Consider the following 22585-nt stretch of genomic DNA (forward strand, 5'->3'; position numbering starts at 1 on the left):
TCTGGCTGCCGGAGGCGAAGAAGCGGCTTCTTCGCGCACAGCTGAGTGGAGCGCCGCTTCTGCCGAAAGACGCCGGGAAGCGGCTCTTCCCTTCGGCCAGCTCCGGAGCGCCGCGTTCTGCCTCTCTAGTCGCCTAGATCTTAGCGAAAAGCTTTTCCACTCCATTTCTCAAGGCGAAAGTCTAGCAGCACTGCTCACTTCCCCCGATCTTGCCACGAAGTGGGATTTGCTGCACATTGCAAGGACACTGCACTTTCCTGGGCAAGCTGCAAACTTGCTGGCAGATGGCCGTGCTCTCTGCCCACTCCTGCCCAGCTCTGGGTAGTAGCGGTCACGCTGCAGCCTGGCGAAGGTAAGAAACCTGGAGAGCTGCCACGCTGCATTAGGGCAGCTGAGCGGCTGAAAAGCAGCAAAGCTGAACAGCCTGCCTCAGCTTCAGTACTCTGCGATTGACTGAAGTTGAAAAACGAAGCAGCAGAGCAGCTGGCTTCTGTGCGCACTGAAGGCACTTGCAAGAATCCAGCAGCTGCTTCTTCACAAGCACAGTCAGCTGCCTATCTTCTTCTTTCTCCACAAACTCACCGCTGCCCTTCTTCTCAGCAGCTGCCATCGTGTTCTCTGCATCTGGGAGCCTCAGGGCACGAGCAGGATTTTCCCAGGAGGGATGCATCAGGACTCCGTAAAAAGCCAGGCAAGTTGTCCTGGAACGCCTTCCATCCGCATGCCAAGAGTGAATTCCAGAGGCAGGAGAGTGGCAGCCACCCTCCTCCAGCAGTCTGCACGCTTCGCACACAAGCCCGCTTCTTTGCGCCTTCCTTCTTCGCCTCTTGCAAGCCACCGCGGATCTCTGGCCGCCGGAGGCGAAGAAGCGGCTTCTTCGCGCACAGCTGAGTGGAGCGCCGCTTCTGCCGAAAGACGCCGGGAAGCGGCGCTTCCCTTCGGCCAGCTCCGGAGCGCCGCGTTCTGCCTCTCTAGTCGCCTAGATCTTAGCGAAAAGCTTTTCCACTCCATTTCTCAAGGCGAAAGTCTAGCAGCACTGCTCACTTCCCCCGATCTTGCCACGAAGTGGGATTTGCTGCACATTGCAAGGACACTGCACTTTCCTGGGCAAGCTGCAAACTTGCTGGCAGATGGCCGTGCTCTCTGCCCACTCCTGCCCAGCTCTGGGTAGTAGCGGTCACGCTGCAGCCTGGCGAAGGTAAGAAACCTGGAGAGCTGCCACGCTGCATTAGGGCAGCTGAGCGGCTGAAAAGCAGCAAAGCTGAACAGCCTGCCTCAGCTTCAGTACTCTGCGATTGACTGAAGTTGAAAAACGAAGCAGCAGAGCAGCTGGCTTCTGTGCGCACTGAAGGCACTTGCAAGAATCCAGCAGCTGCTTCTTCACAAGCACAGTCAGCTGCCTATCTTCTTCTTTCTCCACAAACTCACCGCTGCCCTTCTTCTCAGCAGCTGCCATCGTGTTCTCTGCATCTGGGAGCCTCAGGGCACGAGCAGGATTTTCCCAGGAGGGATGCATCAGGACTCCGTAAAAAGCCAGGCAAGTTGTCCTGGAACGCCTTCCATCCGCATGCCAAGAGTGAATTCCAGAGGCAGGAGAGTGGCAGCCACCCTCCTCCAGCAGTCTGCACGCTTCGCACACAAGCCCGCTTCTTTGCGCCTTCCTTCTTCGCCTCTTGCAAGCCACCGCGGATCTCTGGCTGCCGGAGGCGAAGAAGCGGCTTCTTCGCGCACAGCTGAGTGGAGCGCCGCTTCTGCCGAAAGACGCCGGGAAGCGGCTCTTCCCTTCGGCCAGCTCCGGAGCGCCGCGTTCTGCCTCTCTAGTCGCCTAGATCTTAGCGAAAAGCTTTTCCACTCCATTTCTCAAGGCGAAAGTCTAGCAGCACTGCTCACTTCCCCCGATCTTGCCACGAAGTGGGATTTGCTGCACATTGCAAGGACACTGCACTTTCCTGGGCAAGCTGCAAACTTGCTGGCAGATGGCCGTGCTCTCTGCCCACTCCTGCCCAGCTCTGGGTAGTAGCGGTCACGCTGCAGCCTGGCGAAGGTAAGAAACCTGGAGAGCTGCCACGCTGCATTAGGGCAGCTGAGCGGCTGAAAAGCAGCAAAGCTGAACAGCCTGCCTCAGCTTCAGTACTCTGCGATTGACTGAAGTTGAAAAACGAAGCAGCAGAGCAGCTGGCTTCTGTGCGCACTGAAGGCACTTGCAAGAATCCAGCAGCTGCTTCTTCACAAGCACAGTCAGCTGTCTATCTTCTTCTTTCTCCACAAACTCACCGCTGCCCTTCTTCTCAGCAGCTGCCATCGTGTTCTCTGCATCTGGGAGCCTCAGGGCACGAGCAGGATTTTCCCAGGAGGGATGCATCAGGACTCCGTAAAAAGCCAGGCAAGTTGTCCTGGAACGCCTTCCATCCGCATGCCAAGAGTGAATTCCGCAGGCAGGAGAGTGGCAGCCACCCTCCTCCAGCAGTCTGCACGCTTCGCACACAAGCCCGCTTCTTTGCGCCTTCCTTCTTCGCCTCTTGCAAGCCACCGCGGATCTCTGGCTGCCGGAGGCGAAGAAGCGGCTTCTTCGCGCACAGCTGAGTGGAGCGCCGCTTCTGCCGAAAGACGCCGGGAAGCGGCTCTTCCCTTCGGCCAGCTCCGGAGCGCCGCGTTCTGCCTCTCTAGTCGCCTAGATCTTAGCGAAAAGCTTTTCCACTCCATTTCTCAAGGCGAAAGTCTAGCAGCACTGCTCACTTCCCCCGATCTTGCCACGAAGTGGGATTTGCTGCACATTGCAAGGACACTGCACTTTCCTGGGCAAGCTGCAAACTTGCTGGCAGATGGCCGTGCTCTCTGCCCACTCCTGCCCAGCTCTGGGTAGTAGCGGTCACGCTGCAGCCTGGCGAAGGTAAGAAACCTGGAGAGCTGCCACGCTGCATTAGGGCAGCTGAGCGGCTGAAAAGCAGCAAAGCTGAACAGCCTGCCTCAGCTTCAGTACTCTGCGATTGACTGAAGTTGAAAAACGAAGCAGCAGAGCAGCTGGCTTCTGTGCGCACTGAAGGCACTTGCAAGAATCCAGCAGCTGCTTCTTCACAAGCACAGTCAGCTGCCTATCTTCTTCTTTCTCCACAAACTCACCGCTGCCCTTCTTCTCAGCAGCTGCCATCGTGTTCTCTGCATCTGGGAGCCTCAGGGCACGAGCAGGATTTTCCCAGGAGGGATGCATCAGGACTCCGTAAAAAGCCAGGCAAGTTGTCCTGGAACGCCTTCCATCCGCATGCCAAGAGTGAATTCCAGAGGCAGGAGAGTGGCAGCCACCCTCCTCCAGCAGTCTGCACGCTTCGCACACAAGCCCGCTTCTTTGCGCCTTCCTTCTTCGCCTCTTGCAAGCCACCGCGGATCTCTGGCTGCCGGAGGCGAAGAAGCGGCTTCTTCGCGCACAGCTGACTGGAGCGCCGCTTCTGCCGAAAGACGCCGGGAAGCGGCGCTTCCCTTCGGCCAGCTCCGGAGCGCCGCGTTCTGCCTCTCTAGTCGCCTAGATCTTAGCGAAAAGCTTTTCCACTCCATTTCTCAAGGCGAAAGTCTAGCAGCACTGCTCACTTCCCCCGATCTTGCCACGAAGTGGGATTTGCTGCACATTGCAAGGACACTGCACTTTCCTGGGCAAGCTGCAAACTTGCTGGCAGATGGCCGTGCTCTCTGCCCACTCCTGCCCAGCTCTGGGTAGTAGCGGTCACGCTGCAGCCTGGCGAAGGTAAGAAACCTGGAGAGCTGCCACGCTGCATTAGGGCAGCTGAGCGGCTGAAAAGCAGCAAAGCTGAACAGCCTGCCTCAGCTTCAGTACTCTGCGATTGACTGAAGTTGAAAAACGAAGCAGCAGAGCAGCTGGCTTCTGTGCGCACTGAAGGCACTTGCAAGAATCCAGCAGCTGCTTCTTCACAAGCACAGTCAGCTGCCTATCTTCTTCTTTCTCCACAAACTCACCGCTGCCCTTCTTCTCAGCAGCTGCCATCGTGTTCTCTGCATCTGGGAGCCTCAGGGCACGAGCAGGATTTTCCCAGGAGGGATGCATCAGGACTCCGTAAAAAGCCAGGCAAGTTGTCCTGGAACGCCTTCCATCCGCATGCCAAGAGTGAATTCCAGAGGCAGGAGAGTGGCAGCCACCCTCCTCCAGCAGTCTGCACGCTTCGCACACAAGCCCGCTTCTTTGCGCCTTCCTTCTTCGCCTCTTGCAAGCCACCGCGGATCTCTGGCTGCCGGAGGCGAAGAAGCGGCTTCTTCGCGCACAGCTGAGTGGAGCGCCGCTTCTGCCGAAAGACGCCGGGAAGCGGCTCTTCCCTTCGGCCAGCTCCGGAGCGCCGCGTTCTGCCTCTCTAGTCGCCTAGATCTTAGCGAAAAGCTTTTCCACTCCATTTCTCAAGGCGAAAGTCTAGCAGCACTGCTCACTTCCCCCGATCTTGCCACGAAGTGGGATTTGCTGCACATTGCAAGGACACTGCACTTTCCTGGGCAAGCTGCAAACTTGCTGGCAGATGGCCGTGCTCTCTGCCCACTCCTGCCCAGCTCTGGGTAGTAGCGGTCACGCTGCAGCCTGGCGAAGGTAAGAAACCTGGAGAGCTGCCACGCTGCATTAGGGCAGCTGAGCGGCTGAAAAGCAGCAAAGCTGAACAGCCTGCCTCAGCTTCAGTACTCTGCAATTGACTGAAGTTGAAAAACGAAGCAGCAGAGCAGCTGGCTTCCGTGCGCACTGAAGGCACTTGCAAGAATCCAGCAGCTGCTTCTTCACAAGCACAGTCAGCTGCCTATCTTCTTCTTTCTCCACAAACTCACCGCTGCCCTTCTTCTCAGCAGCTGCCATCGTGTTCTCTGCATCTGGGAGCCTCAGGGCACGAGCAGGATTTTCCCAGGAGGGATGCATCAGGACTCCGTAAAAAGCCAGGCAAGTTGTCCTGGAACGCCTTCCATCCGCATGCCAAGAATGAATTCCGCAGGCAGGAGAGTGGCAGCCACCCTCCTCCAGCAGTCTGCACGCTTCGCACACAAGCCCGCTTCTTTGCGCCTTCCTTCTTCGCCTCTTGCAAGCCACCGCGGATCTCTGGCCGCCGGAGGCGAAGAAGCGGCTTCTTCGCGCACAGCTGAGTGGAGCGCCGCTTCTGCCGAAAGACGCCGGGAAGCGGCTCTTCCCTTCGGCCAGCTCCGGAGCGCCGCGTTCTGCCTCTCTAGTCGCCTAGATCTTAGCGAAAAGCTTTTCCACTCCATTTCTCAAGGCGAAAGTCTAGCAGCACTGCTCACTTCCCCCGATCTTGCCACGAAGTGGGATTTGCTGCACATTGCAAGGACACTGCACTTTCCTGGGCAAGCTGCAAACTTGCTGGCAGATGGCCGTGCTCTCTGCCCACTCCTGCCCAGCTCTGGGTAGTAGCGGTCACGCTGCAGCCTGGCGAAGGTAAGAAACCTGGAGAGCTGCCACGCTGCATTAGGGCAGCTGAGCGGCTGAAAAGCAGCAAAGCTGAACAGCCTGCCTCAGCTTCAGTACTCTGCGATTGACTGAAGTTGAAAAACGAAGCAGCAGAGCAGCTGGCTTCTGTGCGCACTGAAGGCACTTGCAAGAATCCAGCAGCTGCTTCTTCACAAGCACAGTCAGCTGCCTATCTTCTTCTTTCTTGACAAACTCACCGCTGCCCTTCTTCTCAGCAGCTGCCATCGTGTTCTCTGCATCTGGGAGCCTCAGGGCACGAGCAGGATTTTCCCAGGAGGGATGCATCAGGACTCCGTAAAAAGCCAGGCAAGTTGTCCTGGAACGCCTTCCATCCGCATGCCAAGAATGAATTCCAGAGGCAGGAGAGTGGCAGCCACCCTCCTCCAGCAGTCTGCACGCTTCGCACACAAGCCCGCTTCTTTGCGCCTTCCTTCTTCGCCTCTTGCAAGCCACCGCGGATCTCTGGCTGCCGGAGGCGAAGAAGCGGCTTCTTCGCGCACAGCTGAGTGGAGCGCCGCTTCTGCCGAAAGACGCCGGGAAGCGGCTCTTCCCTTCGGCCAGCTCCGGAGCGCCGCGTTCTGCCTCTCTAGTCGCCTAGATCTTAGCGAAAAGCTTTTCCACTCCATTTCTCAAGGCGAAAGTCTAGCAGCACTGCTCACTTCCCCCGATCTTGCCACGAAGTGGGATTTGCTGCACATTGCAAGGACACTGCACTTTCCTGGGCAAGCTGCAAACTTGCTGGCAGATGGCCGTGCTCTCTGCCCACTCCTGCCCAGCTCTGGGTAGTAGCGGTCACGCTGCAGCCTGGCGAAGGTAAGAAACCTGGAGAGCTGCCACGCTGCATTAGGGCAGCTGAGCGGCTGAAAAGCAGCAAAGCTGAACAGCCTGCCTCAGCTTCAGTACTCTGCGATTGACTGAAGTTGAAAAACGAAGCAGCAGAGCAGCTGGCTTCTGTGCGCACTGAAGGCACTTGCAAGAATCCAGCAGCTGCTTCTTCACAAGCACAGTCAGCTGCCTATCTTCTTCTTTCTCCACAAACTCACCGCTGCCCTTCTTCTCAGCAGCTGCCATCGTGTTCTCTGCATCTGGGAGCCTCAGGGCACGAGCAGGATTTTCCCAGGAGGGATGCATCAGGACTCCGTAAAAAGCCAGGCAAGTTGTCCTGGAACGCCTTCCATCCGCATGCCAAGAATGAATTCCGCAGGCAGGAGAGTGGCAGCCACCCTCCTCCAGCAGTCTGCACGCTTCGCACACAAGCCCGCTTCTTTGCGCCTTCCTTCTTCGCCTCTTGCAAGCCACCGCGGATCTCTGGCTGCCGGAGGCGAAGAAGCGGCTTCTTCGCGCACAGCTGAGTGGAGCGCCGCTTCTGCCGAAAGACGCCGGGAAGCGGCTCTTCCCTTCGGCCAGCTCCGGAGCGCCGCGTTCTGCCTCTCTAGTCGCCTAGATCTTAGCGAAAAGCTTTTCCACTCCATTTCTCAAGGCGAAAGTCTAGCAGCACTGCTCACTTCCCCCGATCTTGCCACGAAGTGGGATTTGCTGCACATTGCAAGGACACTGCACTTTCCTGGGCAAGCTGCAAACTTGCTGGCAGATGGCCGTGCTCTCTGCCCACTCCTGCCCAGCTCTGGGTAGTAGCGGTCACGCTGCAGCCTGGCGAAGGTAAGAAACCTGGAGAGCTGCAACGCTGCATTAGGGCAGCTGAGCGGCTGAAAAGCAGCAAAGCTGAACAGCCTGCCTCAGCTTCAGTACTCTGCGATTGACTGAAGTTGAAAAACGAAGCAGCAGAGCAGCTGGCTTCTGTGCGCACTGAAGGCACTTGCAAGAATCCAGCAGCTGCTTCTTCACAAGCACAGTCAGCTGCCTATCTTCTTCTTTCTTGACAAACTCACCGCTGCCCTTCTTCTCAGCAGCTGCCATCGTGTTCTCTGCATCTGGGAGCCTCAGGGCACGAGCAGGATTTTCCCAGGAGGGATGCATCAGGACTCCGTAAAAAGCCAGGCAAGTTGTCCTGGAACGCCTTCCATCCGCATGCCAAGAGTGAATTCCAGAGGCAGGAGAGTGGCAGCCACCCTCCTCCAGCAGTCTGCACGCTTCGCACACAAGCCCGCTTCTTTGCGCCTTCCTTCTTCGCCTCTTGCAAGCCACCGCGGATCTCTGGCTGCCGGAGGCGAAGAAGCGGCTTCTTCGCACACAGCTGAGTGGAGCGCCGCTTCTGCCGAAAGACGCCGGGAAGCGGCTCTTCCCTTCGGCCAGCTCCGGAGCGCCGCGTTCTGCCGCTCTAGTCGCCTAGATCTTAGCGAAAAGCTTTTCCACTCCATTTCTCAAGGCGAAAGTCTAGCAGCACTGCTCACTTCCCCCGATCTTGCCACGAAGTGGGATTTGCTGCACATTGCAAGGACACTGCACTTTCCTGGGCAAGCTGCAAACTTGCTGGCAGATGGCCGTGCTCTCTGCCCACTCCTGCCCAGCTCTGGGTAGTAGCGGTCACGCTGCAGCCTGGCGAAGGTAAGAAACCTGGAGAGCTGCCACGCTGCATTAGGGCAGCTGAGCGGCTGAAAAGCAGCAAAGCTGAACAGCCTGCCTCAGCTTCAGTACTCTGCGATTGACTGAAGTTGAAAAACGAAGCAGCAGAGCAGCTGGCTTCTGTGCGCACTGAAGGCACTTGCAAGAATCCAGCAGCTGCTTCTTCACAAGCACAGTCAGCTGCCTATCTTCTTCTTTCTTGACAAACTCACCGCTGCCCTTCTTCTCAGCAGCTGCCATCGTGTTCTCTGCATCTGGGAGCCTCAGGGCACGAGCAGGATTTTCCCAGGAGGGATGCATCAGGACTCCGTAAAAAGCCAGGCAAGTTGTCCTGGAACGCCTTCCATCCGCATGCCAAGAGTGAATTCCGCAGGCAGGAGAGTGGCAGCCACCCTCCTCCAGCAGTCTGCACGCTTCGCACACAAGCCCGCTTCTTTGCGCCTTCCTTCTTCGCCTCTTGCAAGCCACCGCGGATCTCTGGCTGCCGGAGGCGAAGAAGCGGCTTCTTCGCGCACAGCTGAGTGGAGCGCCGCTTCTGCCGAAAGACGCCGGGAAGCGGCGCTTCCCTTCGGCCAGCTCCGGAGCGCCGCGTTCTGCCTCTCTAGTCGCCTAGATCTTAGCGAAAAGCTTTTCCACTCCATTTCTCAAGGCGAAAGTCTAGCAGCACTGCTCACTTCCCCCGATCTTGCCACGAGGTGGGATTTGCTGCACATTGCAAGGACACTGCACTTTCCTGGGCAAGCTGCAAACTTGCTGGCAGATGGCCGTGCTCTCTGCCCACTCCTGCCCAGCTCTGGGTAGTAGCGGTCACGCTGCAGCCTGGCGAAGGTAAGAAACCTGGAGAGCTGCCACGCTGCATTAGGGCAGCTGAGCGGCTGAAAAGCAGCAAAGCTGAACAGCCTGCCTCAGCTTCAGTACTCTGCGATTGACTGAAGTTGAAAAACGAAGCAGCAGAGCAGCTGGCTTCTGTGCGCACTGAAGGCACTTGCAAGAATCCAGCAGCTGCTTCTTCACAAGCACAGTCAGCTGTCTATCTTCTTCTTTCTCCACAAACTCACCGCTGCCCTTCTTCTCAGCAGCTGCCATCGTGTTCTCTGCATCTGGGAGCCTCAGGGCACGAGCAGGATTTTCCCAGGAGGGATGCATCAGGACTCCGTAAAAAGCCAGGCAAGTTGTCCTGGAACGCCTTCCATCCGCATGCCAAGAGTGAATTCCAGAGGCAGGAGAGTGGCAGCCACCCTCCTCCAGCAGTCTGCACGCTTCGCACACAAGCCCGCTTCTTTGCGCCTTCCTTCTTCGCCTCTTGCAAGCCACCGCGGATCTCTGGCTGCCGGAGGCGAAGAAGCGGCTTCTTCGCGCACAGCTGAGTGGAGCGCCGCTTCTGCCGAAAGACGCCGGGAAGCGGCTCTTCCCTTCGGCCAGCTCCGGAGCGCCGCGTTCTGCCGCTCTAGTCGCCTAGATCTTAGCGAAAAGCTTTTCCACTCCATTTCTCAAGGCGAAAGTCTAGCAGCACTGCTCACTTCCCCCGATCTTGCCACGAAGTGGGATTTGCTGCACATTGCAAGGACACTGCACTTTCCTGGGCAAGCTGCAAACTTGCTGGCAGATGGCCGTGCTCTCTGCCCACTCCTGCCCAGCTCTGGGTAGTAGCGGTCACGCTGCAGCCTGGCGAAGGTAAGAAACCTGGAGAGCTGCCACGCTGCATTAGGGCAGCTGAGCGGCTGAAAAGCAGCAAAGCTGAACAGCCTGCCTCAGCTTCAGTACTCTGCGATTGACTGAAGTTGAAAAACGAAGCAGCAGAGCAGCTGGCTTCTGTGCGCACTGAAGGCACTTGCAAGAATCCAGCAGCTGCTTCTTCACAAGCACAGTCAGCTGCCTATCTTCTTCTTTCTTGACAAACTCACCGCTGCCCTTCTTCTCAGCAGCTGCCATCGTGTTCTCTGCATCTGGGAGCCTCAGGGCACGAGCAGGATTTTCCCAGGAGGGATGCATCAGGACTCCGTAAAAAGCCAGGCAAGTTGTCCTGGAACGCCTTCCATCCGCATGCCAAGAGTGAATTCCGCAGGCAGGAGAGTGGCAGCCACCCTCCTCCAGCAGTCTGCACGCTTCGCACACAAGCCCGCTTCTTTGCGCCTTCCTTCTTCGCCTCTTGCAAGCCACCGCGGATCTCTGGCTGCCGGAGGCGAAGAAGCGGCTTCTTCGCGCACAGCTGAGTGGAGCGCCGCTTCTGCCGAAAGACGCCGGGAAGCGGCGCTTCCCTTCGGCCAGCTCCGGAGCGCCGCGTTCTGCCTCTCTAGTCGCCTAGATCTTAGCGAAAAGCTTTTCCACTCCATTTCTCAAGGCGAAAGTCTAGCAGCACTGCTCACTTCCCCCGATCTTGCCACGAGGTGGGATTTGCTGCACATTGCAAGGACACTGCACTTTCCTGGGCAAGCTGCAAACTTGCTGGCAGATGGCCGTGCTCTCTGCCCACTCCTGCCCAGCTCTGGGTAGTAGCGGTCACGCTGCAGCCTGGCGAAGGTAAGAAACCTGGAGAGCTGCCACGCTGCATTAGGGCAGCTGAGCGGCTGAAAAGCAGCAAAGCTGAACAGCCTGCCTCAGCTTCAGTACTCTGCGATTGACTGAAGTTGAAAAACGAAGCAGCAGAGCAGCTGGCTTCTGTGCGCACTGAAGGCACTTGCAAGAATCCAGCAGCTGCTTCTTCACAAGCACAGTCAGCTGTCTATCTTCTTCTTTCTCCACAAACTCACCGCTGCCCTTCTTCTCAGCAGCTGCCATCGTGTTCTCTGCATCTGGGAGCCTCAGGGCACGAGCAGGATTTTCCCAGGAGGGATGCATCAGGACTCCGTAAAAAGCCAGGCAAGTTGTCCTGGAACGCCTTCCATCCGCATGCCAAGAGTGAATTCCGCAGGCAGGAGAGTGGCAGCCACCCTCCTCCAGCAGTCTGCACGCTTCGCACACAAGCCCGCTTCTTTGCGCCTTCCTTCTTCGCCTCTTGCAAGCCACCGCGGATCTCTGGCTGCCGGAGGCGAAGAAGCGGCTTCTTCGCGCACAGCTGAGTGGAGCGCCGCTTCTGCCGAAAGACGCCGGGAAGCGGCTCTTCCCTTCGGCCAGCTCCGGAGCGCCGCGTTCTGCCTCTCTAGTCGCCTAGATCTTAGCGAAAAGCTTTTCCACTCCATTTCTCAAGGCGAAAGTCTAGCAGCACTGCTCACTTCCCCCGATCTTGCCACGAAGTGGGATTTGCTGCACATTGCAAGGACACTGCACTTTCCTGGGCAAGCTGCAAACTTGCTGGCAGATGGCCGTGCTCTCTGCCCACTCCTGCCCAGCTCTGGGTAGTAGCGGTCACGCTGCAGCCTGGCGAAGGTAAGAAACCTGGAGAGCTGCCACGCTGCATTAGGGCAGCTGAGCGGCTGAAAAGCAGCAAAGCTGAACAGCCTGCCTCAGCTTCAGTACTCTGCGATTGACTGAAGTTGAAAAACGAAGCAGCAGAGCAGCTGGCTTCTGTGCGCACTGAAGGCACTTGCAAGAATCCAGCAGCTGCTTCTTCACAAGCACAGTCAGCTGCCTATCTTCTTCTTTCTCCACAAACTCACCGCTGCCCTTCTTCTCAGCAGCTGCCATCGTGTTCTCTGCATCTGGGAGCCTCAGGGCACGAGCAGGATTTTCCCAGGAGGGATGCATCAGGACTCCGTAAAAAGCCAGGCAAGTTGTCCTGGAACGCCTTCCATCCGCATGCCAAGAGTGAATTCCAGAGGCAGGAGAGTGGCAGCCACCCTCCTCCAGCAGTCTGCACGCTTCGCACACAAGCCCGCTTCTTTGCGCCTTCCTTCTTCGCCTCTTGCAAGCCACCGCGGATCTCTGGCTGCCGGAGGCGAAGAAGCGGCTTCTTCGCGCACAGCTGAGTGGAGCGCCGCTTCTGCCGAAAGACGCCGGGAAGCGGCTCTTCCCTTCGGCCAGCTCCGGAGCGCCGCGTTCTGCCTCTCTAGTCGCCTAGATCTTAGCGAAAAGCTTTTCCACTCCATTTCTCAAGGCGAAAGTCTAGCAGCACTGCTCACTTCCCCCGATCTTGCCACGAAGTGGGATTTGCTGCACATTGCAAGGACACTGCACTTTCCTGGGCAAGCTGCAAACTTGCTGGCAGATGGCCGTGCTCTCTGCCCACTCCTGCCCAGCTCTGGGTAGTAGCGGTCACGCTGCAGCCTGGCGAAGGTAAGAAACCTGGAGAGCTGCCACGCTGCATTAGGGCAGCTGAGCGGCTGAAAAGCAGCAAAGCTGAACAGCCTGCCTCAGCTTCAGTACTCTGCGATTGACTGAAGTTGAAAAACGAAGCAGCAGAGCAGCTGGCTTCTGTGCGCACTGAAGGCACTTGCAAGAATCCAGCAGCTGCTTCTTCATAAGCACAGTCAGCTGCCTATCTTCTTCTTTCTCCACAAACTCACCGCTGCCCTTCTTCTCAGCAGCTGCCATCGTGTTCTCTGCATCTGGGAGCCTCAGGGCACGAGCAGGATTTTCCCAGGAGGGATGCATCAGGACTCCGTAAAAAGCCAGGCAAGTTGTCCTGGAACGCCTTCCATCCGCATGCCAAGAGTGAATTCCAGAGGCAGGAGAGTGGCAGCCACCCTCCTCCAGCAGTCTGCACGCTTCGCACACAAGCCCGCTTCTTTGCGCCTTCCTTCTTCGCCTCTTGCAAGCCACCGCGGATCTCTGGCTGCCGGAGGCGAAGAAGCGGCTTCTTCGCGCACAGCTGAGTGGAGCGCCGCTTCTGCCGAAAGACGCCGGGAAGCGGCTCTTCCCTTCGGCCAGCTCCGGAGCGCCGCGTTCTGCCTCTCTAGTCGCCTAGATCTTAGCGAAAAGCTTTTCCACTCCATTTCTCAAGGCGAAAGTCTAGCAGCACTGCTCACTTCCCCCGATCTTGCCACGAAGTGGGATTTGCTGCACATTGCAAGGACACTGCACTTTCCTGGGCAAGCTGCAAACTTGCTGGCAGATGGCCGTGCTCTCTGCCCACTCCTGCCCAGCTCTGGGTAGTAGCGGTCACGCTGCAGCCTGGCGAAGGTAAGAAACCTGGAGAGCTACCACGCTGCATTAGGGCAGCTGAGCGGCTGAAAAGCAGCAAAGCTGAACAGCCTGCCTCAGCTTCAGTACTCTGCGATTGACTGAAGTTGAAAAACGAAGCAGCAGAGCAGCTGGCTTCTGTGCGCACTGAAGGCACTTGCAAGAATCCAGCAGCTGCTTCTTCACAAGCACAGTCAGCTGCCTATCTTCTTCTTTCTCCACAAACTCACCGCTGCCCTTCTTCTCAGCAGCTGCCATCGTGTTCTCTGCATCTGGGAGCCTCAGGGCACGAGCAGGATTTTCCCAGGAGGGATGCATCAGGACTCCGTAAAAAGCCAGGCAAGTTGTCCTGGAACGCCTTCCATCCGCATGCCAAGAGTGAATTCCAGAGGCAGGAGAGTGGCAGCCACCCTCCTCCAGCAGTCTGCACGCTTCGCACACAAGCCCGCTTCTTTGCGCCTTCCTTCTTCGCCTCTTGCAAGCCACCGCGGATCTCTGGCCGCCGGAGGCGAAGAAGCGGCTTCTTCGCGCACAGCTGAGTTGAGCGCCGCTTCTGCCGAAAGACGCCGGGAAGCGGCTCTTCCCTTCGGCCAGCTCCGGAGCGCCGCGTTCTGCCTCTCTAGTCGCCTAGATCTTAGCGAAAAGCTTTTCCACTCCATTTCTCAAGGCGAAAGTCTAGCAGCACTGCTCACTTCCCCCGATCTTGCCACGAAGTGGGATTTGCTGCACATTGCAAGGACACTGCACTTTCCTGGGCAAGCTGCAAACTTGCTGGCAGATGGCCGTGCTCTCTGCCCACTCCTGCCCAGCTCTGGGTAGTAGCGGTCACGCTGCAGCCTGGCGAAGGTAAGAAACCTGGAGAGCTGCCACGCTGCATTAGGGCAGCTGAGCGGCTGAAAAGCAGCAAAGCTGAACAGCCTGCCTCAGCTTCAGTACTCTGCGATTGACTGAAGTTGAAAAACGAAGCAGCAGAGCAGCTGGCTTCTGTGCGCACTGAAGGCACTTGCAAGAATCCAGCAGCTGCTTCTTCACAAGCACAGTCAGCTGCCTATCTTCTTCTTTCTTGACAAACTCACCGCTGCCCTTCTTCTCAGCAGCTGCCATCGTGTTCTCTGCATCTGGGAGCCTCAGGGCACGAGCAGGATTTTCCCAGGAGGGATGCATCAGGACTCCGTAAAAAGCCAGGCAAGTTGTCCTGGAACGCCTTCCATCCGCATGCCAAGAGTGAATTCCAGAGGCAGGAGAGTGGCAGCCACCCTCCTCCAGCAGTCTGCACGCTTCGCACACAAGCCCGCTTCTTTGCGCCTTCCTTCTTCGCCTCTTGCAAGCCACCGCGGATCTCTGGCTGCCGGAGGCGAAGAAGCGGCTTCTTCGCGCACAGCTGAGTGGAGCGCCGCTTCTGCCGAAAGACGCCGGGAAGCGGCGCTTCCCTTCGGCCAGCTCCGGAGCGCCGCGTTCTGCCTCTCTAGTCGCCTAGATCTTAGCGAAAAGCTTTTCCACTCCATTTCTCAAGGCGAAAGTCTAGCAGCACTGCTCACTTCCCCCGATCTTGCCACGAAGTGGGATTTGCTGCACATTGCAAGGACACTGCACTTTCCTGGGCAAGCTGCAAACTTGCTGGCAGATGGCCGTGCTCTCTGCCCACTCCTGCCCAGCTCTGGGTAGTAGCGGTCACGCTGCAGCCTGGCGAAGGTAAGAAACCTGGAGAGCTGCCACGCTGCATTAGGGCAGCTGAGCGGCTGAAAAGCAGCAAAGCTGAACAGCCTGCCTCAGCTTCAGTACTCTGCGATTGACTGAAGTTGAAAAACGAAGCAGCAGAGCAGCTGGCTTCTGTGCGCACTGAAGGCACTTGCAAGAATCCAGCAGCTGCTTCTTCACAAGCACAGTCAGCTGCCTATCTTCTTCTTTCTCCACAAACTCACCGCTGCCCTTCTTCTCAGCAGCTGCCATCGTGTTCTCTGCATCTGGGAGCCTCAGGGCACGAGCAGGATTTTCCCAGGAGGGATGCATCAGGACTCCGTAAAAAGCCAGGCAAGTTGTCCTGGAACGCCTTCCATCCGCATGCCAAGAGTGAATTCCAGAGGCAGGAGAGTGGCAGCCACCCTCCTCCAGCAGTCTGCACGCTTCGCACACAAGCCCGCTTCTTTGCGCCTTCCTTCTTCGCCTCTTGCAAGCCACCGCGGATCTCTGGCTGCCGGAGGCGAAGAAGCGGCTTCTTCGCGCACAGCTGAGTGGAGCGCCGCTTCTGCCGAAAGACGCCGGGAAGCGGCTCTTCCCTTCGGCCAGCTCCGGAGCGCCGCGTTCTGCCTCTCTAGTCGCCTAGATCTTAGCGAAAAGCTTTTCCACTCCATTTCTCAAGGCGAAAGTCTAGCAGCACTGCTCACTTCCCCCGATCTTGCCACGAAGTGGGATTTGCTGCACATTGCAAGGACACTGCACTTTCCTGGGCAAGCTGCAAACTTGCTGGCAGATGGCCGTGCTCTCTGCCCACTCCTGCCCAGCTCTGGGTAGTAGCGGTCACGCTGCAGCCTGGCGAAGGTAAGAAACCTGGAGAGCTGCCACGCTGCATTAGGGCAGCTGAGCGGCTGAAAAGCAGCAAAGCTGAACAGCCTGCCTCAGCTTCAGTACTCTGCGATTGACTGAAGTTGAAAAACGAAGCAGCAGAGCAGCTGGCTTCTGTGCGCACTGAAGGCACTTGCAAGAATCCAGCAGCTGCTTCTTCACAAGCACAGTCAGCTGCCTATCTTCTTCTTTCTCCACAAACTCACCGCTGCCCTTCTTCTCAGCAGCTGCCATCGTGTTCTCTGCATCTGGGAGCCTCAGGGCACGAGCAGGATTTTCCCAGGAGGGATGCATCAGGACTCCGTAAAAAGCCAGGCAAGTTGTCCTGGAACGCCTTCCATCCGCATGCCAAGAGTGAATTCCAGAGGCAGGAGAGTGGCAGCCACCCTCCTCCAGCAGTCTGCACGCTTCGCACACAAGCCCGCTTCTTTGCGCCTTCCTTCTTCGCCTCTTGCAAGCCACCGCGGATCTCTGGCCGCCGGAGGCGAAGAAGCGGCTTCTTCGCGCACAGCTGAGTGGAGCGCCGCTTCTGCCGAAAGACGCCGGGAAGCGGCGCTTCCCTTCGGCCAGCTCCGGAGCGCCGCGTTCTGCCTCTCTAGTCGCCTAGATCTTAGCGAAAAGCTTTTCCACTCCATTTCTCAAGGCGAAAGTCTAGCAGCACTGCTCACTTCCCCCGATCTTGCCACGAAGTGGGATTTGCTGCACATTGCAAGGACACTGCACTTTCCTGGGCAAGCTGCAAACTTGCTGGCAGATGGCCGTGCTCTCTGCCCACTCCTGCCCAGCTCTGGGTAGTAGCGGTCACGCTGCAGCCTGGCGAAGGTAAGAAACCTGGAGAGCTGCCACGCTGCATTAGGGCAGCTGAGCGGCTGAAAAGCAGCAAAGCTGAACAGCCTGCCTCAGCTTCAGTACTCTGCGATTGACTGAAGTTGAAAAACGAAGCAGCAGAGCAGCTGGCTTCTGTGCGCACTGAAGGCACTTGCAAGAATCCAGCAGCTGCTTCTTCACAAGCACAGTCAGCTGCCTATCTTCTTCTTTCTCCACAAACTCACCGCTGCCCTTCTTCTCAGCAGCTGCCATCGTGTTCTCTGCATCTGGGAGCCTCAGGGCACGAGCAGGATTTTCCCAGGAGGGATGCATCAGGACTCCGTAAAAAGCCAGGCAAGTTGTCCTGGAACGCCTTCCATCCGCATGCCAAGAGTGAATTCCAGAGGCAGGAGAGTGGCAGCCACCCTCCTCCAGCAGTCTGCACGCTTCGCACACAAGCCCGCTTCTTTGCGCCTTCCTTCTTCGCCTCTTGCAAGCCACCGCGGATCTCTGGCTGCCGGAGGCGAAGAAGCGGCTTCTTCGCGCACAGCTGAGTGGAGCGCCGCTTCTGCCGAAAGACGCCGGGAAGCGGCTCTTCCCTTCGGCCAGCTCCGGAGCGCCGCGTTCTGCCTCTCTAGTCGCCTAGATCTTAGCGAAAAGCTTTTCCACTCCATTTCTCAAGGCGAAAGTCTAGCAGCACTGCTCACTTCCCCCGATCTTGCCACGAAGTGGGATTTGCTGCACATTGCAAGGACACTGCACTTTCCTGGGCAAGCTGCAAACTTGCTGGCAGATGGCCGTGCTCTCTGCCCACTCCTGCCCAGCTCTGGGTAGTAGCGGTCACGCTGCAGCCTGGCGAAGGTAAGAAACCTGGAGAGCTGCCACGCTGCATTAGGGCAGCTGAGCGGCTGAAAAGCAGCAAAGCTGAACAGCCTGCCTCAGCTTCAGTACTCTGCGATTGACTGAAGTTGAAAAACGAAGCAGCAGAGCAGCTGGCTTCTGTGCGCACTGAAGGCACTTGCAAGAATCCAGCAGCTGCTTCTTCACAAGCACAGTCAGCTGTCTATCTTCTTCTTTCTCCACAAACTCACCGCTGCCCTTCTTCTCAGCAGCTGCCATCGTGTTCTCTGCATCTGGGAGCCTCAGGGCACGAGCAGGATTTTCCCAGGAGGGATGCATCAGGACTCCGTAAAAAGCCAGGCAAGTTGTCCTGGAACGCCTTCCATCCGCATGCCAAGAGTGAATTCCGCAGGCAGGAGAGTGGCAGCCACCCTCCTCCAGCAGTCTGCACGCTTCGCACACAAGCCCGCTTCTTTGCGCCTTCCTTCTTCGCCTCTTGCAAGCCACCGCGGATCTCTGGCTGCCGGAGGCGAAGAAGCGGCTTCTTCGCGCACAGCTGAGTGGAGCGCCGCTTCTGCCGAAAGACGCCGGGAAGCGGCTCTTCCCTTCGGCCAGCTCCGGAGCGCCGCGTTCTGCCTCTCTAGTCGCCTAGATCTTAGCGAAAAGCTTTTCCACTCCATTTCTCAAGGCGAAAGTCTAGCAGCACTGCTCACTTCCCCCGATCTTGCCACGAAGTGGGATTTGCTGCACATTGCAAGGACACTGCACTTTCCTGGGCAAGCTGCAAACTTGCTGGCAGATGGCCGTGCTCTCTGCCCACTCCTGCCCAGCTCTGGGTAGTAGCGGTCACGCTGCAGCCTGGCGAAGGTAAGAAACCTGGAGAGCTGCCACGCTGCATTAGGGCAGCTGAGCGGCTGAAAAGCAGCAAAGCTGAACAGCCTGCCTCAGCTTCAGTACTCTGCGATTGACTGAAGTTGAAAAACGAAGCAGCAGAGCAGCTGGCTTCTGTGCGCACTGAAGGCACTTGCAAGAATCCAGCAGCTGCTTCTTCACAAGCACAGTCAGCTGTCTATCTTCTTCTTTCTCCACAAACTCACCGCTGCCCTTCTTCTCAGCAGCTGCCATCGTGTTCTCTGCATCTGGGAGCCTCAGGGCACGAGCAGGATTTTCCCAGGAGGGATGCATCAGGACTCCGTAAAAAGCCAGGCAAGTTGTCCTGGAACGCCTTCCATCCGCATGCCAAGAGTGAATTCCGCAGGCAGGAGAGTGGCAGCCACCCTCCTCCAGCAGTCTGCACGCTTCGCACACAAGCCCGCTTCTTTGCGCCTTCCTTCTTCGCCTCTTGCAAGCCACCGCGGATCTCTGGCTGCCGGAGGCGAAGAAGCGGCTTCTTCGCGCACAGCTGAGTGGAGCGCCGCTTCTGCCGAAAGACGCCGGGAAGCGGCTCTTCCCTTCGGCCAGCTCCGGAGCGCCGCGTTCTGCCTCTCTAGTCGCCTAGATCTTAGCGAAAAGCTTTTCCACTCCATTTCTCAAGGCGAAAGTCTAGCAGCACTGCTCACTTCCCCCGATCTTGCCACGAAGTGGGATTTGCTGCACATTGCAAGGACACTGCACTTTCCTGGGCAAGCTGCAAACTTGCTGGCAGATGGCCGTGCTCTCTGCCCACTCCTGCCCAGCTCTGGGTAGTAGCGGTCACGCTGCAGCCTGGCGAAGGTAAGAAACCTGGAGAGCTGCCACGCTGCATTAGGGCAGCTGAGCGGCTGAAAAGCAGCAAAGCTGAACAGCCTGCCTCAGCTTCAGTACTCTGCGATTGACTGAAGTTGAAAAACGAAGCAGCAGAGCAGCTGGCTTCTGTGCGCACTGAAGGCACTTGCAAGAATCCAGCAGCTGCTTCTTCACAAGCACAGTCAGCTGCCTATCTTCTTCTTTCTTGACAAACTCACCGCTGCCCTTCTTCTCAGCAGCTGCCATCGTGTTCTCTGCATCTGGGAGCCTCAGGGCACGAGCAGGATTTTCCCAGGAGGGATGCATCAGGACTCCGTAAAAAGCCAGGCAAGTTGTCCTGGAACGCCTTCCATCCGCATGCCAAGAGTGAATTCCAGAGGCAGGAGAGTGGCAGCCACCCTCCTCCAGCAGTCTGCACGCTTCGCACACAAGCCCGCTTCTTTGCGCCTTCCTTCTTCGCCTCTTGCAAGCCACCGCGGATCTCTGGCTGCCGGAGGCGAAGAAGCGGCTTCTTCGCGCACAGCTGAGTGGAGCGCCGCTTCTGCCGAAAGACGCCGGGAAGCGGCTCTTCCCTTCGGCCAGCTCCGGAGCGCCGCGTTCTGCCGCTCTAGTCGCCTAGATCTTAGCGAAAAGCTTTTCCACTCCATTTCTCAAGGCGAAAGTCTAGCAGCACTGCTCACTTCCCCCGATCTTGCCACGAAGTGGGATTTGCTGCACATTGCAAGGACACTGCACTTTCCTGGGCAAGCTGCAAACTTGCTGGCAGATGGCCGTGCTCTCTGCCCACTCCTGCCCAGCTCTGGGTAGTAGCGGTCACGCTGCAGCCTGGCGAAGGTAAGAAACCTGGAGAGCTGCCACGCTGCATTAGGGCAGCTGAGCGGCTGAAAAGCAGCAAAGCTGAACAGCCTGCCTCAGCTTCAGTACTCTGCGATTGACTGAAGTTGAAAAACGAAGCAGCAGAGCAGCTGGCTTCTGTGCGCACTGAAGGCACTTGCAAGAATCCAGCAGCTGCTTCTTCACAAGCACAGTCAGCTGCCTATCTTCTTCTTTCTCCACAAACTCACCGCTGCCCTTCTTCTCAGCAGCTGCCATCGTGTTCTCTGCATCTGGGAGCCTCAGGGCACGAGCAGGATTTTCCCAGGAGGGATGCATCAGGACTCCGTAAAAAGCCAGGCAAGTTGTCCTGGAACGCCTTCCATCCGCATGCCAAGAGTGAATTCCGCAGGCAGGAGAGTGGCAGCCACCCTCCTCCAGCAGTCTGCACGCTTCGCACACAAGCCCGCTTCTTTGCGCCTTCCTTCTTCGCCTCTTGCAAGCCACCGCGGATCTCTGGCTGCCGGAGGCGAAGAAGCGGCTTCTTCGCGCACAGCTGACTGGAGCGCCGCTTCTGCCGAAAGACGCCGGGAAGCGGCGCTTCCCTTCGGCCAGCTCCGGAGCGCCGCGTTCTGCCTCTCTAGTCGCCTAGATCTTAGCGAAAAGCTTTTCCACTCCATTTCTCAAGGCGAAAGTCTAGCAGCACTGCTCACTTCCCCCGATCTTGCCACGAAGTGGGATTTGCTGCACATTGCAAGGACACTGCACTTTCCTGGGCAAGCTGCAAACTTGCTGGCAGATGGCCGTGCTCTCTGCCCACTCCTGCCCAGCTCTGGGTAGTAGCGGTCACGCTGCAGCCTGGCGAAGGTAAGAAACCTGGAGAGCTGCCACGCTGCATTAGGGCAGCTGAGCGGCTGAAAAGCAGCAAAGCTGAACAGCCTGCCTCAGCTTCAGTACTCTGCGATTGACTGAAGTTGAAAAACGAAGCAGCAGAGCAGCTGGCTTCTGTGCGCACTGAAGGCACTTGCAAGAATCCAGCAGCTGCTTCTTCACAAGCACAGTCAGCTGCCTATCTTCTTCTTTCTTGACAAACTCACCGCTGCCCTTCTTCTCAGCAGCTGCCATCGTGTTCTCTGCATCTGGGAGCCTCAGGGCACGAGCAGGATTTTCCCAGGAGGGATGCATCAGGACTCCGTAAAAAGCCAGGCAAGTTGTCCTGGAACGCCTTCCATCCGCATGCCAAGAGTGAATTCCAGAGGCAGGAGAGTGGCAGCCACCCTCCTCCAGCAGTCTGCACGCTTCGCACACAAGCCCGCTTCTTTGCGCCTTCCTTCTTCGCCTCTTGCAAGCCACCGCGGATCTCTGGCTGCCGGAGGCGAAGAAGCGGCTTCTTCGCGCACAGCTGAGTGGAGCGCCGCTTCTGCCGAAAGACGCCGGGAAGCGGCTCTTCCCTTCGGCCAGCTCCGGAGCGCCGCGTTCTGCCGCTCTAGTCGCCTAGATCTTAGCGAAAAGCTTTTCCACTCCATTTCTCAAGGCGAAAGTCTAGCAGCACTGCTCACTTCCCCCGATCTTGCCACGAAGTGGGATTTGCTGCACATTGCAAGGACACTGCACTTTCCTGGGCAAGCTGCAAACTTGCTGGCAGATGGCCGTGCTCTCTGCCCACTCCTGCCCAGCTCTGGGTAGTAGCGGTCACGCTGCAGCCTGGCGAAGGTAAGAAACCTGGAGAGCTGCCACGCTGCATTAGGGCAGCTGAGCGGCTGAAAAGCAGCAAAGCTGAACAGCCTGCCTCAGCTTCAGTACTCTGCGATTGACTGAAGTTGAAAAACGAAGCAGCAGAGCAGCTGGCTTCTGTGCGCACTGAAGGCACTTGCAAGAATCCAGCAGCTGCTTCTTCACAAGCACAGTCAGCTGCCTATCTTCTTCTTTCTCCACAAACTCACCGCTGCCCTTCTTCTCAGCAGCTGCCATCGTGTTCTCTGCATCTGGGAGCCTCAGGGCACGAGCAGGATTTTCCCAGGAGGGATGCATCAGGACTCCGTAAAAAGCCAGGCAAGTTGTCCTGGAACGCCTTCCATCCGCATGCCAAGAGTGAATTCCGCAGGCAGGAGAGTGGCAGCCACCCTCCTCCAGCAGTCTGCACGCTTCGCACACAAGCCCGCTTCTTTGCGCCTTCCTTCTTCGCCTCTTGCAAGCCACCGCGGATCTCTGGCTGCCGGAGGCGAAGAAGCGGCTTCTTCGCGCACAGCTGAGTGGGGCGCCGCTTCTGCCGAAAGACGCCGGGAAGCGGCTCTTCCCTTCGGCCAGCTCCGGAGCGCCGCGTTCTGCCGCTCTAGTCGCCTAGATCTTAGCGAAAAGCTTTTCCACTCCATTTCTCAAGGCGAAAGTCTAGCAGCACTGCTCACTTCCCCCGATCTTGCCACGAAGTGGGATTTGCTGCACATTGCAAGGACACTGCACTTTCCTGGGCAAGCTGCAAACTTGCTGGCAGATGGCCGTGCTCTCTGCCCACTCCTGCCCAGCTCTGGGTAGTAGCGGTCACGCTGCAGCCTGGCGAAGGTAAGAAACCTGGAGAGCTGCCACGCTGCATTAGGGCAGCTGAGCGGCTGAAAAGCAGCAAAGCTGAACAGCCTGCCTCAGCTTCAGTACTCTGCGATTGACTGAAGTTGAAAAACGAAGCAGCAGAGCAGCTGGCTTCTGTGCGCACTGAAGGCACTTGCAAGAATCCAGCAGCTGCTTCTTCACAAGCACAGTCAGCTGTCTATCTTCTTCTTTCTCCACAAACTCACCGCTGCC

The sequence above is a fragment of the Vidua macroura genome, chromosome 4, assembly GCF_024509145.1.
Source record: "Vidua macroura isolate BioBank_ID:100142 chromosome 4, ASM2450914v1, whole genome shotgun sequence".
Taxonomy (NCBI): domain Eukaryota; kingdom Metazoa; phylum Chordata; class Aves; order Passeriformes; family Viduidae; genus Vidua; species Vidua macroura.